This window comes from Hypanus sabinus, chromosome 2, assembly GCF_030144855.1.
Source record: "Hypanus sabinus isolate sHypSab1 chromosome 2, sHypSab1.hap1, whole genome shotgun sequence".
In the NCBI taxonomy this organism is placed as follows: Eukaryota; Metazoa; Chordata; class Chondrichthyes; order Myliobatiformes; family Dasyatidae; genus Hypanus; species Hypanus sabinus.
In genome coordinates this window covers 59,683,538-59,711,197 of record NC_082707.1, presented here as the reverse complement: position 1 = coordinate 59,711,197, position 27,660 = coordinate 59,683,538, and positions in this window count along the sequence as shown.

Below are 27,660 nucleotides of genomic sequence, written 5' to 3'. Positions count from 1 at the left end.
CAGACTCTATGTTGTCTGATTCTGTTTTACATTCAGTAACTTCATGTGCTTGCTTCGTTTTGTGTTCGAGACTTTTCACTTGGTTGTGCTTTTTGTCTGCCTTACACATTCACTCTATGTGACCTTGTCTGTAACACCTTCTGGCACACTTTTTCTTTGAACCAGCATCTTGGGAGGATTTATCTCATCGATAATATCTTTGACTTTTTGCACCATTCAGCGACTTTTTGCTCATTTCACACTCTAACCTCTTTTTCTGTACTTCTGCTGCATCCTTAGCTAAAGTCTTTGAACAATGCCCGTTCAAAGGGTAGGTCTCATTCTGCCAGTAGCCTCATTTGAGTGCTTTGACTGTGCATGATACATACATACATACAAACCTGTCCATTAATGTATCAGAAAGTCCATCTCTAAAGTCAAAGCACTGGAGAAGTTTGCAGAGTTCTGCAATGTATTCAGAAAAGCTTTCATGCTTTGTCTGGTTCCTTCTGTAAAATCTAAATCTCTCAGCTATTGCCAGTGGTTTAGGGCTTAAGTGATTTTGTAAAATTGTAACAATTTTGTCAGTTGTCTTGCTTGCTGGCTTTTCAGGAGTTAATAGGTAGTATAAGTGACTGTACATCCTTGTACCCATTAAGTTAAGAAGTGCAGTGGCTTTCCTTTGCTCCTCCATGTTGTTTGTGGTACAATACAGTTCAACCCTCTTGATATCTGACTCCCAGCCTTCATTGGTGCTATCAAGCTTGTCAACTTTTGCTACTGAAGCCACTGGCACATTATTTTCACTTTAAATTCAGTGTGCCTTTCATTGTTACTCATGCTGTTTAACTCATGCTGTTTCGTCTCATAACTGTCAATGCAATTTGTGATATTTTCTGACATACATGTTTGTACTCCTCATTAATTTGTGGTACCTTTGCAAAACTATTTTGCAATTAAATAGAATTACACATGTGGGAGATGACTTTATCTGGTGTATTCACATTACAATGAGAGCAAGAGAGAGAATAATGCACATGCGTAGACAGCAGCACATGTGCAGGCAACAGATCAATACATGGTGCTGGGGGTGGGGGGGGGGGAGGCATTCATTGCTCTAAAGGAAATAGATCCACACATTACTCCTTCCAGATTCTTTGACATGATGAAGGTGTTGTCAGGTCAGTGCTGAAAGAAGTCTATAATACTCAGCAGATTAAGTTGGACCACAATGCCTGTTAGAGTTTCAAAGTTCAAGTCGTTTGTTATCAAACTACATATATGCTACAATATACTACATTGAGATTCATTTTCTTGCAGGCATTCCATAAAAAAAAAACAAATATAGAATTTACAGATAAAATGCATAAACAATGACTGACAAACAACCAATGTGCAAAAGAAGACAAACTTCACAAATAAAAAGTCTGTGGAAGTGCATCTACAGGTCATATAGTGAGTTCAACATAATGGTGACCACTGGAATTGTTCTGCCTATGAAAGATGAAGGCCACTGTTGCCCTGAATATGTCAGGTTCTGGGTTATCCATCTGTCATAGCATCCCACTCAAAGCTACATACAGAGTGCTGCCGATGCCCTTTGCTCAAGGACAGGAGAATTCAGATACTCTTTCAGTAGAGAATATTAAGTAGTGTGGGCATGCAGTTTCTCTGGATGTGGGTTTCTGTAAGTGCTGGCTTTTTATGAAAAACCCTTTTTCAGCCAGATAAGCTATTACATGATGACGTGCTGGTCTTATATGACCAGCACTATAATATATTCTGGATTCTTGCCTGGCAAGTACATTTTGACACAGCAAACCAGCTGCCTCATTCCACTTCTAATGCTAGAAATATTGGAGGGTAGCTATTGAGGGCCAGATGGTGGTTCCTTTATCCTTCGTTCTTCAGTTACTTTGAGGCTTTTGATCGGAGACTTATTAGCAGCCTTTGAGTTTATTAAAAACTTCTTGAGCTGTGGTTCTACTGCATGTAGTACTTATGGACCTGCCTATGATACTCTGCAAAATTATCTTGAGTTTCGACTTCTTTGGCTGTGTGCTTCTTAATCTATGAGGATTCAGGTGAGGAGTAAGAAGGTAATGAGCCTTGAGGTTTTCTCATGACCTCTACACCAGCAATTCAGGAGATTATCTGAGAAGCATTCCATACATGATTGTAACAGGACATTGCCATCATTTGGCCTTGGTAACCTAAGTGACAAATCAACATTTGGCTACATCCTCAAAACGTACATCTGTACTGCTGACGTTCATTCCTGTTGGCATTTAAAATTACCCATTCTCCAACCAGCAGCACATATTGTACATGGTGAGCATTGGCCAGTAAATGTACGGGGAAAGGTACTAAGTTACGGCTAGAAGAATATATTAAAGGTTGCATACGCTACAGTGATTAGGAGGTGGTTGCAAAGTTGTTTCACAAATCAGCGCAGTGAGGGATGTTCTTTACAGTTCTAAGGACACTGAACAATGCCATATCTTATTTAGTGGAAGACAGCCAGCTGTACTACCATCCCCACAAATCAACCTGCAGCCCAGCACTGACAAAATGATTGCACTGTGTGCCTTGTTCCAAAGGGAAGGCATCAGCTTGTCAAAAGCAGCTCCCCATGCACATAATGCTGCTTAGAGAGACAATGATTGCTGTCAGTTAAGTACATTAACACCTGAAAAGCAGAGTAGGCAATATTCTCATTTAAAATATACTTTTCTCCTCCTGTATGCTATTTATTCATTGTATCGGAAATTCTTCGCTAACGGTTGTTCTAAAATATCCTCAAATTAGCAGGTCATGAAGGGAGTTCCTCATCACTTTCTAAATCAAATAAAAATGAGCAACTATTGTTTCCATCAATCCCATTAGCCATGTATGATACAGAATAGAGAAAATGCACAGTGATACAATTTTTGCATTACCATCATTCTAATCGTGATCATCTTAATTTCCCTCCCCATGCCAAGCAGACTGCATGAACTTAAAAATTATACATCTAATATTTTCATATATTCAACCATAGTTATATGACCATGTATATAGTGCATACTTATGACCTATCCACAAAAACATTGATTAATCCAGTTTACTCTCAGTCAACACTGTCAACAGTAAAAGGTGTCATCAATATCAGCATTTTAACAATAAACTGTTCACTGATGTAAAACTGAAGGCAATGGTTATTCCCACAGGTCAATGAAATCTCAACAAATGCAAAACAATAAAATCATAAATTAATTTATATATATTACAATAGCCCAAACAAATGAATGGTAGATGGAAGATTTAAGGCTATGCGCCCAGAGACCTGAGATCTTTGGGCACAGAGCTCGATTAAATGGATTTTCAGACTTTTAACATTGTAAACCAGTGAGTTGTTTGTTAGTCTCCTCTCTCACTATGAAATGGAGACACCCCTTTCTTCCTTATCATGGAGAGAGTTAGCTTGTGGTATGTCGAAAATCTGGTGAACAAGTAGTCTTTGGGGTAACTGCAAGTCTGTGTCTTTGCTATTGCTTTGCTCATGCTTGAGTGCTCGGTGGTGGGTAAAGACGCTTGTGGAGGGAAAGGGGATCATTGCTTGCTGCTGCTTACATGCAGGAGGGAGGGGAGCTGGGGGGTTATTCTGGGGTTCTAACATTTAACTGTCATTCATTCTTTGGGCACTTCTCTGTTTTTGTGGATGATTGCAAAGAAAAAGCATTTCAGGAAGTATATTGTACACACTTCTCTGACACTAAATGTACCTTTGAAACCTTTGAACCTTTTAAAAGCAGTATTCTAATTTTATATTCCTTCAAGGTACTCCTTTGACCATCACTGCATGTACCATGAAAAGTGATAATTTATTCTTTAACTTTGAAATTCATCCTGATGTATCTTCCTTCCCTACTCCTAAACCACTTACCTTCTACACTGTTTTAACTTCACTCATCGGCACATTGCAGATTTCCCCCTCCCCCATACCTGCAAGCTATTCTAAAAGACCCACATGTACACAAATTTTAACTATTCTACTTCCCTCTTAGCAGAGTCAATAATGATTAACAACCTGCAATAATCTTCAAATTCTCTTTCAGATACTCAACCGTTATTCTTTCTTCTCAAAACTGTACTTGAGTATCAACTTTTGCAGACACAACTCCATATAAAATCTTACTTTCCTCTCTAAGGTTGCCAAACTTGTCAGTTTCCAATTATCTTGGAGTGCTTCTCACAGTAATAGTGATTGCACTTCTGTTCCCCTTCATTTCTGTTTTATCTCCCAACCCACAACTATACTAAAGGTTTTCACAGATGATATTCATTGATGTTATCCTTCCCCCTTCTCTCTTTTTCCATTCTCCATTCTGGTTCCCCTATCATTCATTCTCTTCTTTTCACCTGCCCATCACCTCCCTCTGTGCCCCTCCTCCTTCCATTTCTTCCTGTCCTGTCATATTCCTAGTTTTCAGCCCTTTACATCATCCACCTATCACCTCACAGTTTCTTACCTTCTCTCCCCCCAGCCGCCTACCTTCCTCCTCACCTGGGTTCACATCTTTTACTCCATTCCCTTCACCCACCTTCTTATTCTGGCTTCTTAAACCCTTCCTTTCCAGTCCTACTGAAGGGTCTTGGCCGAAAACATTGACACTTTATTCCTCTCTTGACCCAAAGACACTCCCTGCCCCATTGAGTTCCTCCAGCATTTTGTGTGTATTGCTCTGGATGTTACAAGGGGGCGATGGGGGCAGACCCAAGTGCAAGACACAGACACTGATGTAGTATAAACAGAATGGTGTTTATTGGTAGTTATTAGGGAAGCCAAGTAACGAGGACAAAATGACTACATGGACGTAAACATTGGATCCAACCTGGACTAGGACATGGACTTGGAACTCGGGTCTTGACTCGGAACTTAGGACTTGACTGGGACTCGGAACCTGGGTCTTGACTTGGCTTTTGACTTGGACTCAGACTTGCCTTGACTCGAGCTTGACTTGAACTTGACTTGACTTGGAACTCGAGCTTGACTTGAACTTGACTTGGAACTCGGACTCAGACTCAGACTTGACTTGACTTGACTCAACTTGGACTCAAAGCCAGGACTCCAACTTGGACATGGAGCTGGGACTCCATCTATTCGTGGCAGCCAGGAGCATCCCTTGCCGCACTGGCTGAGATCACGAGTTTCTAGTGTCTGGTTTCAGGTGACGAGCTTCTTGGTGTGAGTTTCTGATGACGGTCCAGCAAAGGAATAGCTGAACCATGGAACCATTTATGTTGCAGGCTTGAAATGAGGACCAGGTGCCTCAATCAAGGCACCCAACGGAACACGGGGAAAAAGAAATAACCGGAATGTGGAATCCACAGACCGGACTGTGTCACTTGATTCCTTGCACCTGCAGAATCTTGTGTTTATAATATTCAGCTGTGAGTGGTTTCTGTAATGATATTGGCAATACTTTCAGCGAATAATTGTTGAGAATAAATAATAGTGTAGCTCCTTTATGCTCACTATTTCCTGACGCTTGTAGCAGGAAATATATCAATGTATTGCGTAGTCTGAAACATTGCTATACAGGCCCCACTCATTATGTGCATCACTTTGGAGGATTCTTTAATTATCTTCAAAACAGTCTTGTCCTTTCTTGTGGAAAAATTCTTGAACAATTAATCTTTTTTAAAAAAAATTGTGAGTTCTATAATTGCAGGAAAATGTTGGATCTAAAATTAACTTCTCTCGGGTACTGTTTGAAGAAGCCAAGGAGGTGTGAAAATTATAATGCATCAGTTGGTTCATTAGTACCAAACATGTTTTAGTTTGGCATTCTAAAATATTGGCCTTCAGGTGCTAGAGACCTGAAATCTAATTAAAACCATTACTTGGCTGTATTTTCCAGTTGCCTGCAACCTGTAACTGCATTATTGTCCACTTTTTTTTCTGCTTGTGTCATAGAAGAGAATGGTATTGATGCCAGTCTTGCTGGCTGAAAATGCTGCTGTATTTTCTACAAGAACTTACTGTATATATTAACATCAAAAGCTGTGGATGATCCAAGAGGTTTGTTGTCTGTGGAAGGCTAGAGCTGTTGTATTCAATTCTGGCAACAAAGATCTGTACAAGAAAATCAAGTATGACTTCTGGAGGGCTATGTCAAGAGCTAGGGAATGATTCTGAGTGAGGTTGGAGGTGACATCGAAGCATGTCAATTCCGACAGGGTTTGCAGGACATTACTTTCTACAAAGCGAAACCCACCGTCATGAATGGCAGTAATGCTTCACTCCCAGATGAGCTCAGTGCCTTTTATGTTTGCTTTGAAAGGGAGAATAAAACCACAGATATGAGAATCCTTGCATCATCCAGTGACCCTATGCTCTCTGTTTTGGAAGCTGATGCCAGGCTGTCCTTCAAGAGAGTGAAACTTCACAAAATGACAGTCTCCGATGGAGCACCTGTAAGGTTCTGAAAACCTGTGGTGGGGGTGTTCAAAGACGTTTTCAATCTCTCATTCCTACAGGCAGAATTTCCCACCAGGGTCCAAGAAGAGCAGGATGAGCTGTCTTAATAACTAATGTCCAGTAGCACTCACATCTATGGTGATGAAGTGCTTTGAGAGGTTGGTTATGGTTACAATCAATACCTGTCTCAGCAAGGACCTGGTCCCATTGCAATTCACCTACTGCCACAATAGGTCTATGGCAGATACGATCCCATTGGCTCTCCACACAGCCTTAGCTCACCTGGTCAATATTAATACCTATGTCAGGATGCTGTTTATTGATTACATCTCTGCATTTAATACCATCATTTCTACAGTCTTGATCGATAAGCTGCAGAACCTGGATCTCTGTACCTCCCTCTGCAACTGAACCTTGATATATTAAATGGAAGAGCACAGCTGGTGCAGATTGGAAATACCATCTCCAACTCACTGACCATCAACACTGGTGCACCTTAGGGATGTGTGCATAGCCCACTTCTCTACTCTCTCTACAACCATGACTGTGCGACAAAGCACAGCTCAAACACTGTCTATAAATTTGCTGACAATACAACCATTGTTGGCAGAATCTCAGATGGTGACGGAAGTAAATACAGAAGCGAGATATACTAGCTAGTTGAGCAGACTTGCAGCACAACCTTGCACTCAGTGTCAGTAATACCAAACAGCTGACTGTGGACTTCAGAAAGGGTAAGATGATGGAACCAATCCTTACGAGGGATCAGAAGTGGAGAGAGTGAGCAATTTCAACTCAATATTTTTGTGGACCTAACCTGGACCTAATATACTGATGCAGCTACAAAGAAGGCAGGACAGCAGCTATATTTCATTAGGATGTACAAAAAAGTTGGATGAACTCAGCAGGTCGGGCAGCATCCGTTGAAGGAAACAGTCAACGTTTTGTGTCGAAACCCTTCTTCAGGACTAAAGAAGGAGGGGGCAGGGGCCCTATAAAGATGGTGGGGAGAGGGTGGAAAACCAATCAGAGGAAAGATCAAGGGGTGGGGGAGGGGAAGCAGGGAGGGGATATGCAGGAGAGATGAAGGAGGAATCTAAGGGGAAAGCACTATGGGTAATAGGTAGAGTCATGAGAGAGGTGATAGGCAGCTAGAAGAGGAGGCAGAGTGAAAGTGAGATGGGAGAAGGGAGAGGGAGGGTTCTCTCTCTACTGTCTGAGTAGTCTCCAGCCCCTTGGTATGAACATCGAATTCTCCAACCTCCGGTAATTCCCTCCCTCTCTCTTCCCCCATCCCACCTTCACTGTGTCTCCTCTTCCAGCTGCCTATCACCTCTCTCATGATTCTGCCTTCTTCTACTACCCATAGTGCTTTCCCCTTACATTCCTTCTTCACCTCTCCTGCCTATCCCCTCCCTGCTTCCCCTCCCCCACCTCTTGATCTTTCCTCTGATTGGTTTTCCACCCTCTCCCCACCTTCTTTATGGGGCCCCTGCCCCCTCCTTCTTCAGTCCTGACGAAGGGTTTCAACCCGAAACGTTGACAGCTCCTTTCAACTGATCCTGCCCGACCTGCTGAGTTCATCCAGCTTTTTTGTACGTCTTGATTTGACCACAGCATCTGCAGTACACTTTGTGTTTATGTTTCATTAGGAGTTTAAGGAGATTTGGTATGTCATTAAAAACACTCACATATTTTTACAGATGTACCAAGGAGAGCATTGTAACTGGCTGCATCACCATTTGTTATGGGCGTGTTACTGCACTGGATCAAAGTAAGCTGCAGAGAGATGTAAGATTAGACAGCTCCATCATGGGCAGTAGCCTCAGTAGTGTTGAAGTAATCTTCAAAGAGCGGTGCCTCAGAAAGGAGGCGTCCATTATTAAAGACCTCCTCCACCCAGGACATGCCCTCCTCTCATTGTTACCATCAGGAAGGAGGTACAGAAGCCTGAAGACACATATTCAGCAATTCAGGAACAGCTTTTTCCCCTCTGCCATCTAATTTCAAAAAGGACATTGAATCATGAGCACCACTTCATTACTATTTTAATTCCTATTTTTGCACTACTTATTTAATTTAATAATTATATACATATGTACAATTACTGTACTTCACAGTGTTCTTTTTCTTTCTATTATCATTATCATGTATTATATTGTACTGCTGCTGCAAAGTTCACCAGTTTCACGACATATGCTGATGATATTAAACCTGATTCTGATTTGGAACCATTGACCATTAAAATTCCAGATAGTTGCAGATTGCCATGCAAATGTTAACAATTGTAGACATCCAAGGATTATAAAGAGTCAGATGGCCCTCTTCTGCTGCAGAGCACTCGGAGGGCTCCTGCCTCACTCATAGATCCCAAACAGATCCCGTGTCAGGTCAGATCTGAGACATTATTAACTTTAATGGAAATTCTTTTTTCTCATAATTCAGCTACAAAAATAAAGGTAAGTCCTTCATTATTTTTTCTTGAAATTACTTTTTCTTAATCAGTTCTAAGTGCCTCTGTGTCTTAACTTACTTTTGTTAATGTATCTTTAATTTTTAAATGCCTACTTCATTTTAAAGTTTCTCAGTCTGTGAAACTTCTAAGAACTGAAAATGTGAGTTTTGGCAGAATACCAAGTCTTGCTCCCAGTCTTTCATTTCATCAGCTTTCTGAGAAGAGTGTCTCTGAACTAGGTCACTTAAGGTTTAGTCATCACTGATACTTTGCTGTCCAACTTATGCATGCAGAAGGCAAATGAGCTTGGACCTCCACATGAAAACAAACTAATTCATAGAACAGTGATGCTGTGAAAAACTACTTAAACTAATTAAATCTAACTGAATTGATCCCTTCTGCCTACCCATGTTTATATCCCTCTATTCCTTGCATATCTATGTACATATCTAAGAGCCCCTTAAATGGTTATATTGCACTTTCCTTAACTACCATACCTAGTATTGAAATTTCAGGCATCCAGCACTGTGTGAAAAAAAATTGCACTGCAGATCTCCTTGGAACTTATTCCTTCTCATCTTAAAAACAATCCCTCTATTCCCTCTAGTATTAGATTTTTCAAGACTGGGAAAGAAATACTGGCTGTCTACTCGATCTATGCCTCTCATAATATTATAAATTTCTATCAGATCTCCCCTCAGCCTCCACAACTGCAAGAAAACAACTCAAGCTTGTCTCACCTGTCCCCATTGCATATGCCCTTGAATAGAAGCAGTATCTGGTAAATGCTATCTGGATACTTGGCAAAGCCTCCACATCCCTTCTATAATGGGGCAATCAAAACTGAATGCAATACCTCAAATAAGGCTTAACTAGAATTTTATAAAACCAACAGAACTTCCTGACTCAAACACATTTTCTTGACTAATAAGAGCAATAACTTTTCCATGACGGTGACTCGATGAATGTTTCTGCTGTTAGCACAGTGTTGAAGGTGTATCCATGCCACTTAATAACAGTTCAGGACTGATCTAATTGTCATTCAACTTTTTAGATAGTTGTATATTTATGACCATCTTTCAATATTGTAAAATAAAGGGCTATATTTTGAGTGTTGGCAGTTTGTATCAGAGTCTGTTGGAAAAGATGTACTTCCCTCTGCAATTGGATCCTCAGCTTCCTAACAGGAAGTCCACAATTTGTGCAGATTGGTGATAATATCTCCTCCTCATTGACGATCAACACTGGTGTGCCATGGGTGTGTGCTTAGCCCACTGCTCTATTCTCCCTATACCTTTGATTGTATGGCTAGGCATAACTCAAATACCATCTATAAATTTGCTGATGGTACAAGCATTGTTGGTAGAATCTCAGATCGAGATGAGGGGGTGTACAGGAGTGACATATACCAATTAGTGGAGTGGTGTCGCAGCAAACATTTTTGCACTCAACATCAGCAAGATGAAAGAGCTGATTGTGGACTTCAGGAAGGGTAAGACGAAGGAAAACATACCAATCCTCATAGAGGGATCAGAAGCGCAGAGTGAGCAATTTCAAGTTCCTAGGGTATCAAGATCTCTGAGAACCTAACCTGGTCCCAACACATTGATGCAGCTATAAAGAAGGCAAAACAGTGACTACATTTCATTAGGAGTTTGAAGAAATTTGGTATGTCAACAAAAACACTTAAAAACCTCTATAGATATACTGTGGAGAGCATTCTGACAGGCTGAATTACTAGTCTCGTGTGGGGCTACTGCACAGGACATAAAGAAGCCGCGGAGGGTTGTAAATTTAGTTGACTCCAATTTGGGTTCTATGAAATACTCCTACAAAGCACCCAGGATATATTGAAGGAGCAGTGTCTCAGAAAGGCAGCGTCTGTTATTAAGTACCTCTAGTACCCACCCAGCTCATGCCCTTTTCTCATTGTTATCATCAGGGAAGAGGTCCAGAAGCCTAACGACACACACTCAGTGATTCAGGAACAGCTTCTTCCCCTCTACCATCTGATTCCTAAATGGACATTGAACCCATGAGCACTACTTCACTTTTTAAATCTATATTATTGCTGTTTTTGCATGCTTATTAATCTCCAATATACATAGATTGTAATTGATTGATTGATCTATTTATTTATCTATCTTCTATATTAGCTATTGCATTGTACTGTTGCTGCTAAGTTAACAAATTTCTCAAAGCATGCCAATGATAATAAAGCTGATTTGGGTTCTGATTCTGAGACATAAGGATTAATATCACCTGACAACAAGTTTTTTCAAAAGTGTTGCTTCCTCAGAACTTTTTTTTGTTAATGATAGACTGCTTGAAGATGAATAAAAATATAATTTCAGACTACTTGTATCATGTAGGAATTTGGAGAAACAACAAATTAACTTTTATTGAATATAATGTGTTTAATTGCATAATGGTGCTGATGCTTTGCAATAGGTCAACTAAGTTAAAAATATATTGTTAATGATTTTCATTTGTACTCAGTGTCTCAGGCTTCTCGCTTATGAGTCCAACAATAATTCGCCAGCATTGATGGATTCCAGTTTCCCTGCTATCTTTTCTCCATGACTGCAATGTTCTGGTGAAAGCTTTCACCACGCTCCTCACTAACAGCACCAAGATTGGCAGGGATGAAGTTGAAATGGGAATGCAGAAAATGAATCTTTAGTGACATGTGGCATTTCATGGTTTTATATGCTTGAAGCATGCTTTCAACCAGCTGCACGTAGTTTGGTGCTCTGTAGATGCCGAGAATAATTTCAACAACTTCCTTGACTGCCTTCCATGTGATTTTCTCTGATCCCACTAGAAATCCTTCAAATTGCCTGTCATTTAGGACATGTTTGATTTGTGGACCAAAAAAATGCTTTCCTTAATCTTGGCATCAGTTATTCTGGGAAGCATCTGTCTCAAATATCAAAATCCTTCACAGAATTTTTTGTGCCTGGTGATAGCAAATTCCATCCTTACAGTCCTGAACCCAATAAGTATTACTGAAACCTGTCCTACCGGGCAGCATCTGTGTCACCTAAGCATGCCCAAGCATGCCTGGACAAGAGAGAAAACTTTCCAGCTTACATTGTAGGCAACATTTTTATTGACTTGAATTATGAATTGAACTAATAAACATAAGATTATTTAAAAAATGGTGCATGACAGGGAAATTTCATGGTGATTTTCATGATCAGCAGCCCAAAATTCATCAGATACACCTAAAGGTATTCAGGAAGCAAAATCTTTGTTGTCCAGATCTGAGACAGATGGAGTTTGTCAGTCACACTTGGCAAGTTGTTTTGGAGAAGGAAAACTCTGATCTCAAACCTCCACTATAGCCACTCCTGGCAAAGGCTTCAGGAGGCCCAAGGGAAAAGTCTGGTGCTGGAGAATTTAAGGAAGGCTTACAGTGAGTTCATTGGATTCTGTGAGTTGGGATGTGTTTTCACCATAAATAAGTAATTCTGTAAATTTACCTGACTATATTCAACATGTTAAAGTAATAGCAATTGAAACTGCAGTTAATGGTTTATCATTACCTTTCTGTTCAAGAAGTTCAAGAAGTCTAATGCATCCTGTCAGGAACATGTGATTCTCTTGGATTCTCCTGGGTACTCTCCCTCTGAAAAGAGACTTTAAAATTTTCCTGTTACAGCTTCCACAAGGCTCAGTTTTAGTCAATCACAACAGATGATTGTAAGTGTTGCCTATGAACGGGGGGCTGAGTCCAGCAGGTTTGCAAGAGCTGTTAGAGAGGGTTTATACTAATTTGGCAGGGTGATGGTAACTGGAGTGATAGGGCTGGGATAGGGCTGTTGGTTTACAAGTGGAGGCAGTGTGTAGTGAGACTGTCAGGAAGGACAGGCAGATGATAAGGCAAAATTACAGTCAGCAGGATGAGCTGGAATGTAACTTGAGGGCAAAATCAAAAAAGAGTGATAAATACAGGACTGAAGGTCAAAATTTCAAAACACTTGCTACATGGAATAAACTAGATGATCTTTTAGTGAAGTTAGAAATTAGTAGGTATGATGTTACTGTGTGGGCATCACTGAGCCGTGGTTGAAAGAAGGTTATAATTAAGAGCTTAACCTTCAAGGATACACATTATATCAAAAGGACAAGCAAGTAGGCAGGGGGGGTAGTTGGTTCTGTTGGAAAAAAAGTCATTTCCTTATAAAGAGGTGACATAGGATGGGAAGATGTAGAACCATTGTAGGTAGAGTTAAGAAAGCACAAGGGTAAAGAGAAACTCATGGGACTTATATACAGTCCTCCAAATAGTAGCCAGAATGTGGGTTACAAATTACACTGGGAGATGGTAAAGGTTTGTCAAAAGGGCAATGTCACAATAGTCATGTGGGGTAATATGCAGGAAAATTGGGAAAAACGGGTTGGTGCTGGATCCTAAGAGAGAGAATTCATAGAATGCCTATAGATGGCTTTTAAAAGCAGCTAGTGGTACAGGCCACTAATGGATCAGCTGCTTTGGACTGGGTGCTGTTTAATAGACCATAAGAACATAAAGATTCTAAAATATAAGAGCAGAATTAAGCCATTTCGCCCATCAAGTCTGCTCAGCCATTTCACTGTGGCTGATCCAATTTTCCTCTCAGTTCCAATCTCCCAAATACTCCCATATCCCTATATGCCCTGAATCAAGAATCTATCAACCTCTGCCTTAAGTATACATTAAGCTTTGGCCTCCACTGCTGTCTGTAGTAAAGCATTCCACTGATACACCACCTCTGACTTCAGCTTCTCCTTCAAAATTTCAGGATGAATTCAATCAAAATTCCCCTAAGGGTTCTTTTACCTTAAGCTCTCTAATTAATTCTGGCTCATTACAAAATGCCCAGTCCAGAATTATTGACACTCTAGTAAGCTCAATAACAAGCTCCTCTAAAAAAAACATCTCATAGGCACTCTAGAAATCACCCCTCCTTTAATCCAGCACCAACCTGATTTTCCAAACATACCTGCATATAGAGGTCTCCCATGACTATTGTAACATTTCCCTTTGGCATGCATTTTCTATCTGCCATTGTAATTTGTAGGTGACATCCTTCCTTTTGTTTGGTGGTCTGCATACAACTCCCATCAATTTACCCCTGTAATTCCTAAGCTCCATCCACAATGCTTCAACACCCTCTGACCCTATCTCATCCTTTCTAATGATTTGATTTCATTTTTTATCCAACAGAGCAACACCACCCCCTCTGCTTTCCTGCCTATGCTTCTGATACATTGCGTATCCTTGGACATTAAGCTCCTAGCTACAGTCTTACTCAGCCACGATTCAGTGATGCCTGTAACATCATTCCTGCCAGTCTGCAACTGTGCTGCAAGTTCATCTATCTTATTTTGTATGCTGTGCACATTCAAATGCAACACCTGAATGAACTGGATTTGATTAAGGAGCTTAAGGTAAAGGCGCTCTTAGGAGAAAGTAATCATAATGTTAGAATTCACCCTGTAATATAAGAGGAAGAGAATAAAATCAGATGTATCAGTATTACTGTAGGGTAAATGGAATTACAGGTGCATGAGAGAGGAACTGGCCAAAGTTGATTAGAAGAGGACCCTAGCAGGGATGATGACAGAGCAGCAGTGGCTGGAGTTTCAGGAAGCAATTCAGAAGACACAGGACAGAAACATCCCAAAGAAGAGTAAGTATTCTAAAGGCAGGATGATGCAACCATGGCTGACAAGGGAAATTGAAACCAACATAAAAGCAAAACAGAGGGTATATAATAGAGCAAAGCTTAGCGGGAAGTTAGAGGACTGGGAAACTTTTAAAAACCAACAGAAGAGAACTAAAGAGCTACAAGAGGGAAAAAGATGAAATATGAATCTAGCCAATATTATTAAAGAGAATACCAAAAGATTTATCAGATATATAATGAGTAAGAGAGTCGAGAATAGATGTTAGAGTGGCAGAAAGTGACACTGGAGAGGAAGTAATGGGGTACAAGTTAATCATGGATAAACTGAATAAGTATTTTGCACCAATATTCACTATGGAAGACATGAACATCACGCCAGAATTTCAAGTTTGTCAGGGGAGCAGAAGTATGTGCCATTGGTATTAAGAGGGAGAAAGTCCTCGGGAAACTTAAAGGACTGAAGGTAGACAAGTCACCCAGACCAGATGGACTACTTCCCAGTGGTCAGAAAAAGGTAGCTGAATAGATAGTGGAGCCATTGGTAATGATCTTTTAAGAATTAATTGATTTTGCCATGGTTCTAGAGGCCTTGAAAATTGCAAATGTCACTCCACTCTTGAAGAAGGCAGTGAGGCAGAAGAAAGGAAATTATAGGCCAGTTACTCTGACCAAAGTGATTGGGGAGGTGGTCAAGTCAATTGTAAAGGACCTGGTTTTGGAGCACATGAAAAGATAGGGAAAAATCAGCATAGTTTTCTTTAGAGAAAATCTTGCCTGAAAAATTTGTTGGAAGTCTTTGAGGAAATAGCAAGCAGGATAGACAAAGGAGAATTAGGGTAGTTGTGTACTTGGATTTTCAGAAGACCTTGGAACAATACTAGCATGGTTAGAGCAATGGTTAATTGGCAAGGAGCAAAGATTGGGAATAAAGGGCAGCTTTTCTGATTGGCTGCCAGTACCTCGTAAAGCTCTACAGGGGTTTGTGCTGGGAGGATTTCTTTTTATGATGAACGTCAATGATTTGTATGATGAAATTGATGGCTTTGTGGCCAAGTTTGTGAATGACACAAAGATAGGTGGAGTGGCAGGTAATGTTGAGGAAGCAGGGAGGCTTCAGGAGGTCTTATACTGATTTGAAGAATGGGCAAAGAAGTGGAAGATGGAATACAGTGTCAAAAATTTATGGTCATGCACTTTGGTAGAAGGAATAAAAGCATATAATACTTTCTAAATGAGTGAGAAAATCCAAAAATCCGAGTTGCAAAGGATCTTGGGAGTCCTCATGCAGGATTCCTTAAATGTTAATTTGAAGGCTGAGTTGGCAGTGAGGAAAGCAAATGCAGTGTTAGCATTCATTTCATGAAGACTAGAATATAAAAGCAAGGATGTAACACTGAGGGTTTATAAGGTATTGTTGAAGTCACACTTGGAGCATCTTGAGCAGTTTTGGGCCCCTTACTTAAGAAAGGATGTTCTTTGGAGAGGGTTCAGAAGAAGTTCATGGAGGTTCCAGGATTGAAAAGCTTCTCGTAATGAGAGGGTTTGATGATTCTGGGCCTGTATTCAAAGGAATTCAGTAGAATGAGGAGTGACTTCTTTAAAACCTGTTGAATGTTGAAAGGCCTAAGAAGAGTGGATGTAGAGAGGATGTTTCCTACGGTGATAGAGTTTAAACCAAAAGGCACAGCCTCAGAATAGAGGAATGTCTATTTAGAATGGAGATGAGGTGGAACCTCTTTAACCTCGGTGTGGTGAATCTGTGGAGCTTATTGCCACAGACTGCAATGGAAGTCATTGGCGAAGTCATATGTTCTGGATTAGACAGGGTATGAAAGGTATGGGGAGAAGACAGAAGAATCGGCTTGAGGGGAAAATGGATCAGCCATGATGAAATGGCAGAGCAGACTCAATGGGCTGAATTGCTTAATATTGCTCCTATGACTTCTGGTCTTATGATTTGGTTAACTTTTGATGAATGCAAAAATGCAAAAGCATGAGCAAGCATGTACAATTACAAGATGATTATAGTTTACAGAGAATGGTTGGATAATGATATGATTGTTGTAATGGTACTGGAAGGGTCATGAGTTTGAAATAAACCATGGCAAATGGGGAAATTAAATTCAAGCATTTTACTTGGAATGAGAAGCTTATAACGCAATGGTGAAAATGCAGATACTATGTTATTTGGTTCACTAAAACTCATCAGGAGAAAAGAAAATGACAATTCTACCTATGTGTGACTCCATATTCACAAAAATGATTATCACCTAATTGTCTCTAACATAGCCAATGAATCCACATTTCAGAGTTATCAAGGTTGGAAAGGGGTGTGCATATCCAGTCTACAATCAAACATGGATACAGCATCGTCACCTTCCTCAGTAGATTGAAGTCTTCTGACTCACTGGAACTTATTTCTTTATATTTATTATATTGTTAGGCTTCAATAACCATTTGAACTTTTTCTAAATAATCAAATATTATCTTGTCCATGGCAATAATTCTTCAAAGTACTATTTCAAATACATTTATGTTTAATTATACACTCAGTAGCCACATAAAGTGGCCATGAGTATACGTTTGTGGTCTTCCACTCATATAGCCCATCCACTTCAAGATTTGGCATGTTGTGTGTTCGGCCATACCCATCTGTACACGACTATTTAAAGCATGGTTACTAAAATCACTGCTGTCTTCCCATCAGCTTGAACCAATCTGGCTTTCACCTCTGCCCACTCTCATTAACAAATTATTTTCGCCCACAAAACTGCCCTCACTGGATTTTTTTTTTGTTTTCTGCATAATTCCCTGTAAACTCCAGAGACTGTTAATGTAAAAATCCCAGAAGATCAGCAGTTTCTGATATATTCGAACAATTCAGTCTGCATTCCACGGTCAAAATCACTTAGATCACATTTCATGTCCGTTCTAATGTTTGATTTGAGCACCATCCGAATCTCTTGACCATTCCTATATTATGTTGCTGCCACATGATTGACTGATTTGATATTTGCATTAACAAGCTAGTGTATCGAGTAAAGTGGCCACTGAGTGTGTTACCACTATAAGTGAATGTGATAATGCGATTGAATTTTCTGACTGCACACAGCTTATTTATCCATTTGACAGGCAGTCACTACACAAGGTGAATGCAAGATCTTTTAATTATGTGTATGAGAAAACATATTTACAGTTTGAAAAAAAAATTCAATTGGTATTTACAAGAAAAATACATCTGTAATTATGTTAAATTCAAAAATATAACCTGGATCCAAATCTCATGAAGTATGTCATGAAATGTCAGTTTGCTTACATAATAAATTACAGTCTTATACAAGATTTACAATCCAAGTCTGAAATATGACAATAGATAGTGTTTTTATCCAATAACCTTCAGATCAAGTGCATTTTAACACATCAGTGTGCAGAAATAAAATCCAAAGTACAAGTTGAAACTTTCTAGTTCAGCACCCATGGGAGCTGACCACAGAATATCTGGACCATAGAAATTGCCCTTGATCATCTCTGGCTGAGCAGAACTTATTAAGGATAGAGTTCCAAGAATTGTTACCCTTAGTCAGAAACACTCTTGCCTGATATGGCTGTCAGCTTGTATCATGAAAGTTGCACTAGTAGGTTAATTAGCTGGAGATTAGTACAGATTTTAGTTAATTTTAGACCTTAAACCTCAGTTAGAATTAGTTAATTAGTATAGATCTTCAAAACATGCTGTACCACTAGAGCTGCTGAACCACAGAATGTCATAATAGAGAGTTTCAATTTATAATTCATTTATTTCTATCATCATTGATATTTGTTAATGATATGAGTATAGTGATAATACATTAATTATTTAATGAGAAAGATTGGAATCCTAGTTGAAACAATCAAGTATTTTCTTCAATGTTCAAAGCACCCATGTAACCAATTGTTCCTTATAATGAAACAGTATTACTCAGGATTGAATTACAGGAAGTAAATTCAGGATAAACCACATGCTTTTTTGAACTTTAACCTCCTGATGAAGACAAGGCTGAAGTACGTCACCGACACAGTTACGCGAATAGGATACAAAACAATTCTTCTGGTTTAGAGGGTTATTAGAATTTTAGCAAGTAGATTTGGCATCAATTTGAGAATTGCAATAGAAACAGATATGATTAGAATAAAAAAATAAAATGGTTCACTGAACCATATTATTGTGATTGAATGAATGATGAGGTTTTTAAAATTTTAGAAAAGAATGTTAAGAGGTTTCAGAATGTTTTTCTGGGCCAGGTCAGAGACCCAATTTCCCTGAGCACAAAGTACAAAACAGCAGGGATATTATTCATGAACAGGAGAACATCTGCAGATGCTGGAAATATAAGCAACTCACACAAAATGCTGGGGGAACTCAGCAGGCAAGGCAGCATTCAAGAAAAGAGTACAGTTGACGTTTCAAGCCGAAACCCTTCGGCAGGACTGAGGGATATTGCTCAGTTCCATTTTGATCCCAAAGTTCAAATTAAATATATTTATTAATGCATGTATATGTTACCATATACTACCTTGAGATTCATTTTCATGTTGGTGTTTACAGGAGAAAATAGAAATACTATATCCTACAAAATATAACGAATAAAGCCCAGCCCATCATGGATAAAGCCCTTCCCATCATAGAGCACATCTATATCCAGCACTATTGCAGAAAAAATGGCATCTATCACCCCCACTATCCAGGTCATACTCTCGTCTTGCTACTACTATCAAGGAAGGCGGTACAAGAGCCTCAGGACTCACACCACCAGGTTCAGGAACAGTTGTATTCCCTTAACCATTAGGCTCTTGAACCAGTGTAACAACTTTATTCAACTTCATGTGGCCATCGCTGAAATTTTCGCACAACCTATGGGCTTACTTTTAAGGCTCTTCATCTCATGTCCTTGATATGTATTGCTTATTTATGATTAATATTATTTATTTTATTTTTCTTTTGTATTTGCACAGTTTGTTGTCTTTTGCACCTTGGTTACTGTTGGGTCTGGTTTTACATTGATTTTATTATAGTTCTTGGGTTGACACAGTATCCCTGCAAGAAAATGAATCTCAGGATTATATATGGTGACTTATATGTCCTGTGATAATAAATGGACTTTGAAATTGATATGAAAAGCTATGCATAAACAAACAAAGACTGACGAACAGACAATGTACAAAATAAGACAAACTGGAGGCGGAGCGAAGTTAAGATGGCACTAAACGGCAACTCCTTTGCTTGCATCTTAGGAAATAGCTCTATTTCCACCTTTAATATCTTTATTTTTCCCTTTCAGGGATCTTTTGAAGACCCTGACCTGGAGATACTTGTTGACTTCGGTTCGTTGCAGGAATGGGACCCATTCTCGGGGTTTCACGACTGGCCGTTGTTCGGCACACCAGGTGTTTGGGCTGAGAGTCCAGCTCAAATTCAGAAGCCTAAGATCTCGGGGTTCTGTAGATGGGTGTCACGGCAGGAGACCCATGTGCCTTTGGGGGAGTCAGAAAATCTACTGCTGTGGGCCCGAAGACCCAGTATCTTTGCGATCTTTGTTAACAGAGCTCGAAAAAAGCAATGTGACAGACTTTTAACATCGTAAACCAGCGAGTTGCTTGTCATGTCTCCTCGCTCACTGGGAAAATGGAGACACCTTGTATTAGGGAGATAGAGAATCTGTGGTATGTCAAATGCTAGGTGAAACATAAAGTCTTTGGGGTAACTGCAAGTCTGAAGTCTTTGCTATAGCTTTGCTCAGCTTGAGTGCTTGGTGGTGGTGCTGATGCTTGTTTTTTTCCCCAGTGGGGTGGGGGGGGATTATTGCTCACTGCAGCTTACATGCCAGAGGGAGGGGAGCTGGGGTGGACTGAGGTTTTATGTTGAACTGTCCTTCATTCTTTGGGGCACCTCTGTTTTCTTGGATGTTTGAGAAGAAAAAGCATTTCAGGATTCATATTGCAGATATTTCTCTGACATTAAATTGGACCTTTGAACATCTGAACCTTTTGAAATTGTGCAAATAAAAACAATACTGAGAATATGAGTTGTAAGGAGGCCTTGAAAGTGAGTCTCTAGGTTATAGAATCAGTCCAGAGTTGTGGTGAATGAAGCTAGTCAAACCAATTCAGGAGTTCTCTACCATCAGGCGCATAAACCAGATGGGTAACTTCACTCACCCCTACACTGAACTGATTCTATGACCAATGGATTCACTTTTAATGACTCTATAAATCACATTCTAAACCCAAAGTATAGGCATAGCTAAGCAAACTCACTTCTCATGTGCTAGGAGTTTTTGGACTAGTCTAGTGGTGTCTAGTATTTTGGCTTTCTGGAGATTTAAATAAGCATTGCTGTGTAGACCTAACTGTTTAATGCTTTTGTGTGTGAATTTGTGGTGATACCAGTTATAGATAATACTATTGGGGCAATGTGCACCCTGTTCATGTTCAATAGTTTTTCAATTCCTTATTTTGGTTCAACATATTTCTGGTGGTTTTCACTTAATGATTTCTTATATTATGTGTGTTTGGAATGGCTATATCTATTAAGTAAGTTGTTCTTGCTTGTTTATTCTGTATTATTATATCCGGATGGATATTATGGATTGTCCTATTTGTAATAATGCACCGGACAAAGTGAAGTTTACAGATACTGACTCTAAAACTGGATCAGGCTTGTAATTTATAGTAAGGTATGGTGTCTTTTATGTGGTTGTATTGTTACGAACGTGCCACAACTCTGAGGGGCCGAAGGGTACAAAGTAGCCCCCTCCTTTTTGAGAATCGCAAGATCGCCATTAATTTGGGTCTGGGACCCAGGAAATGAGAGAGAGAGAGACACACAGAATCCACAAGGGTTTTGGAATGTCCTGGCCCCTCAGCGATACAAAGCCACGGAAAACGGCCATTGTCTCTTGGAGACGGAATTGTGTATTGAGTACTGTACTATTCATTGAAGCCCTCAGGGAATGAACAGAGTGGGCTGGTTGAGGGATTGCATCATCCCAACCTGATTGTCATCTGAGACCCCGTGAGTAAGGATAAAAAAGGGTCTGGGGAACAACCCCTTTAGACGCACCAGGAGAAACGCTAGAAATCCTGTGACAGCGTTTACTAGCGACAGCTGGTGGGGCTCGCATGCGTCCTTTTCCTTTGCCTAGGAATTGGCGGACTTCCACAGAACAGCTTAGCTAAAAGACCGACTACAAAAACGGAACTCTCGAAGGATCGACATCATAAAAAGGAAAAGCTGGCAAGTTCTAAAAGTCTCTCTCGACTCCAACCAAAGACTGCAGCCCAAATGAACTAAGTGACTTTGATATTTCCATCGGACAGTACATTATCCCCTAGACAACGATAGAGCTTATTTCTTATTGATTATTATTATACCCGCACTTTTAGATTTAGTATTGACGATGTATATTATCTGTATGTTTGCATTGATATTATTTTTGTGTATTTTTACCAATAAATATTGTTAAAAATAGTACCATCAGACTTCACCAGACCGCTCTATCTTTGCTGGTAAGTGACCCAGTTACGGGGTACGTAACAGTACTTTTAAGTAAGGTTGATTCTGCCTGTGTAATCAATCAGATTGAGTTCAACTGCTGCAGGATCCTGTACTGTGTAGGATTATTTTTGGGTTCTCTTGCCATTTTTTTGCATTTATTATCTTGAATTTGTTGACTTTTTATTTTGTGTTGTGTGCAGTTTTGGTCACCTACCTACAGGAAAGATTTAAACAATGTTAAAAGAGAGCAGAGAAAATTTAAAAGGAGGTTGTGGGGTCTGGACCTGAGTTATAAGGAAAGGTTGAAAAGGTTAGGACTGTATTCTTTAGAACATAAAAGATTTACAGGAGGTTTGTTAGAGGTATAGATAGAGTAAAGACAAGCAGGCTTTTGTCCACTGAGGTTGGATGGGATTACAGCCAGAGTTCATGGGTTAAAGGTGATAGATGAGAAGTTTAAGAGGAACACAAGGAAGAACCTTTTCACTCAGAAGGCTGTGAGAGTGTGGAATGAGCTGCAAGCACAAGTGCTCCATGCAAGCTCAATTTCAACATTTAGGAGAAGTTTGGATGGGTACATTAATGGTAGAGATATGCAGGTCTATGTCGCAGGACAGGTCTTTGGGAATAGGCAGCTTAAATGGTTTTCGGCATGGACTTGTTCAGTCAAAGGGCCTGTTTATGTGCTGTACTTCTCTATGTCTCCATGACTGTTTTTGACATTGTTTACACTCCTGGTCCCATATTGAAACATAGAAACATAGAAATACAGAAAACCTACAGCACAATACAGGCCCTGCGGTCCATAAAGTTGTGCCGAATATGTCCCTACCTTAAAAATTACTAGGCTTACACACAGCCCTCTATTTTTCTAAGCTTCATGTACCTATCCAAAAGTCTCTTAAAAGACCCTATCATATCTGCCTCCACCACCATTGCTGGTAACCCATTCCACTCATTCACCACTCTCTGGGTAAAAAACTTACCCCAGACAACTCCTCTTTACCTACTCCCCAGCACCTTAAACCTGTGTCCTCTTGTGGCATCCATTTCAGCCCTGGGAAAAAGCCTCTGATTATCCACATGATCAATGCCTCTCATCATCTTATACACCTCGATCAGGAGACCTCTCATCCTCCTTCGCTCCAAGAAGAACCTGTTCTCATAAAGCATACTCCCCAATCCAGGCAACATCCTTGTAAATCTCCTCTCCATCCTTTCTATGGTTTCCACATCCTTTCTATAGTGTGGCAACCAGAACTGAGCACAGTACTCAAAATGGCGTCTGACCAGGGTCCTATATAGCTGCAACATTACCTCTCGGCTCCTAAATTCAATTCCACGATTGAAGAAGGCCAATACACCATACGCCTCCTTAACCAGAGAACCAACCTATGCAGCTGCTTTGAGTGTCCTATGGACTCAGAACCCAAGATCCCTCTGATCCTCCACAATGCCAAGAGTCTTACCATTAATACTATATTCTGCCATCATATTTGACCTACCAAAATGAACCACCTCACACTTCTCTCGGTTGAACTCTATCTGCCACTTCTCAGCCCAGTTTTGCATTCTGTCAATGTCCTGATGTAACCTCCGACAGCCCTCCACACTATCCATAACACCTCCAACTTTTGTGTCATCAGCACTCTTGCTAACCGATCCCTCCTCTTCCTCATCCAGGTCATTTATAAAAATCATGAAGAGTAAGGGTCCCAGAACAGATCCCTGAGGCACACCACTGATCACCAACCTCCATGCAGAATATGACCCATGTACAACCACTCTTTGCCTTCTGTGGGCAAGTCAGTTCTGGATCCACAAAGCAATATCCCCTTGGCTCCCATGCCTCCTTATTTTCTGAATAAGCCTTGCATGGGGTACCTTATCAAACTCCTTGCTGAGATCCATATACACTACATCTACTGCTCTTCTTTCATCAATGTGTTTAGTCACATCCTCAAAAAATTCAATCAGGCTCATAAGGCAGGACCGGCATTTGACAAAGCTATGCTGATTATTCATAATCATATTATATCTCTCCAAATGTTCATAAATCCTGCCTCTCAGGATCTTCTCCATCAACTTACCAACCACTGAAGTAGGACTCGCTGGTCTATAATTTCTTGGGCTATCTCTACTCTCTTTCTTGAATAAGTGAACAACATCTGCAACCCTCCAATCCTCCGGAACCTCTCCCATCTCCATTGATGATGCAAAGATCATCACCAGAGGCTCAGCAATCTCCTTCCTCACCTCCCACAGTAGCCTAGGATACATCTTATCTGATTCCAGTGACTTATTTAACTTGATGCTTTCCAAAAGCTCCAGCACATCATCTTTCTTAATATCAACATGCTCAAGCTTTTCAGTCTATTGCTACAAGGAACCCATCTGTTTCTGGAAAGAAGTCCCCATTTCTAGGCCAAACATCCGAACATTCCTTGTTGATCTATAGTCTGCTCAGGTTTAGGGGATGACTTTCATGGAGGGTCCTGCTCTTCCATTGGTTAGCTTTTCTTCTGTAATAATAATTCCTTTATTTTTTTTAGATAGTGCTTTCATTTAAGTTTAGTGGTATGTACTGCTTATCAAAATTGTATTTGCCCCCACAGAGTGCTGAATCCTATTGTTGTTGAAGAAAATATATCCTTAGATTTTTAATCTGACTATGTTGTAAATTTTTAAGCCTGTTATTCATCTTCCTCCTTCTATCCTAGGTGTGTTAATCCAAGTGTGTTTGAGTGTACACAATGTTTTCTAAACTTTGTCATTACAATTCTTACTTGCCTTTGTAAATTTTTCAGATTGGTTTTGACCAAGATGTTATGCAAAAATTATATGTTAATATTGGCATGGCAGAAGTGTTTATTGCCTTTGTTATATTTTTACTATTGAGCTCTGTTTGGGAGATTTTCTTAAGCCTTGAAGTAAATTCTGTTGACAGTTTTCCCTTTATCACACTATGATCCATTTTCTTTGCTTGTTGTTATGTTTCATATTGATTATATTGTGTTCTGCTGCTCTGTTTTATATTCTACTTGCTCTATAGCACCTTTCTTTATGTTTAAGGTTCTGCATTTATCTAGTCCAAAGTTCATGGTTATATCTTTAGAAACTAGTTCTGCCACTTGAATTCAATTTTTTATCTTTACTAATTAAGGATAATAATATTTAAAATTGACAAAGTATAGAAAGTATGTCAAAGTATAATTTGTTTGGGTATCTCTGATTTGATAGCCTATTATTGTTTGTTTAAGTGAACTAGAAATAATTTCCTTTTTTTTAATTTCGACTGTTCCTCGTCTTTTCAACATTGGTTGTTTGTCTTTGGTGTGTGTGGTTTTTAGACCATAACGCCATAAGATATAGAAGCAGAATTAAGCCATTTGGCTCATCAAGTCTGCTCCACCATTTCATCATGGCTAATCCCTCTTTCCTCTCAGCCTCAATCTCCTGCCTTCTCACTATTTCCCTTCCTGCCATGACCTATCAAGAATCTATCAATCTCTACCTTAAAAATAGATAAAGACTTGATCTTCACAGCTGCATATAGCAAAGCATTCCACAGATATACCACTCTCAGGCTAAAGAAATTCCTCCTCATCTCCATTCTAAAAGGATGCCCCTCTGTTCTGAGGTTCTCAGTTCTCTGGTCTTAGACCCTCCCACCTTAGGAAACATCCTGCCACATCCTCTCTATGACGGCCTTTCAGCATTCAGTAGGTCTCAACGAGGTCACCCTTCATTCTTCTAAATTCTAGTGAGTACAGGCCCAGAGCTATCAAACCTTCTTCATATGATAAGCCATTCAATCCTGGAACAATTTTTGTGAACCTCCTTTGAACCCTCTCCAGTTTTATCACAACCTTTCAAAGATATAGGGCTCAAAACTGCTCACAATTCTCCAGTTGAGGCCTCACCTGTGCTTTAAAAAGTCTCAACATTACATCCTTGTTTTTATATCCTAGTCCTCTTGAAATGAATGTTAACACTGCATATGCCTACCTCATCACAGATTCAACCTGCAAATTATCCTTTAGGGAAATCCTGCACGAGGACTCCCAAATGCCTTTGCACTTCAGCTTTTATATTTTCTATCTGTTTAGAAGATAGTCAACCCTTTCATTTCTTCTACCAAAGTGCATGGCCATCCACTTCCTAACATAGTATTCCATCTGCCATTTATTTGCCTTTTCTCTTAATCTGCCTAAGTCCTTCCATAACCTCTCTACTTCCTCAAAACTACCTGCCCCTTTACCTAACTAAATATCATTTGTAAACTTTGCAACCAAGTCACGAATTACATCATCCAAATCTTTGACATATAACATAAAAAGAATCGGCCCCAACACAGACCCCTGTGGAACACTACTAGTCACTGGCAGCCAGCCAGAAAAGGTTCTCTTCACTCCACTTTTTACCTCCTGATAATCTGCTACAGAATTATCCATACTAGAATCTTTCCTGTAATACTATGAGCTCACAGCTTGTTAAGCAGTCTCATGTGGGGCACATTGTCAAAGTCCTGAAAATCTAAGTACACAAGATCAAGAGGCTCTCCTTTGCCCATCCTACTTGTTATTTCTTCAAAAAATTCCAAAAGATTTGTCAGGCAAGATTTTCCCTTGAGGAAACCATGTTAAGCACAGTATTTTATCATGTGCCTTCAAGTATTCTGAGACCTCATCCTTAATAATCAACTCAAACATTTTTCCCAACCACTGGGATCAGTCTAACTGTCTTATAGTTTCTTTTCTTCTGCGTCTATCCCTCCTTGAAGAGTGGAATGACATTTGCAATTTCCAGTCTTCAAAAACCATTCCAGAATCTGTTGATTTTGAAAGAACATTACTGACATCCCCACCATCTCTTCAGCCACCTCCTTCAGAAATCTGGGGTGTACACTATCTTGTCCAGGAAACCTATCTACCTTCAGATCTTTCAATTTCTCAAGAACCTTCTGTTTAGTTATGGCAACTTCACACACTTCATGCCCGTGACACCTGAAACTTCCACCACATTTCTGGTGTCTTCCACAGTGAAGATTGATACAAAATACTTCTTCCGATTTTTTTGCCTTTTCATTGACCCCCAATACTACCTCCAGCAGTCCAATATCCACTTTTTTACACTTTATTGTTTCTTTTAACTTACTGTGAATATCTGCAAGGAAATGAATCTCAGAGTAGTACGTCGTAACATATGTTGTATGATGAAGGGTTAATTTACTTGCCAGTTGAAAGCTGCTTCTTTTCTGGTGTGAAGGATGCAGCAGCATCTCCCATGAGCTGGCTTTCATGCTATGGCACCACTTTCCAGTTCTGGGAACCCCAGCTGTATAAGAATTGTGCATTTGAGATCCTCAGGCTTTTCTCCCCAGGGGATCCCCTGATCATGCCTCGGGCTAAGGTCCATTGGGAATATGTGCTGCAGAAAAGAAGGCCCACTCACACATTTAGATAAGTACCTTTTTGCTGAATGTTTAGCACTGTAGTTGTGTATCTTGGGAGGACTTCATGAAGTATCTGTTTGTGGCATTTGATGTTTATTT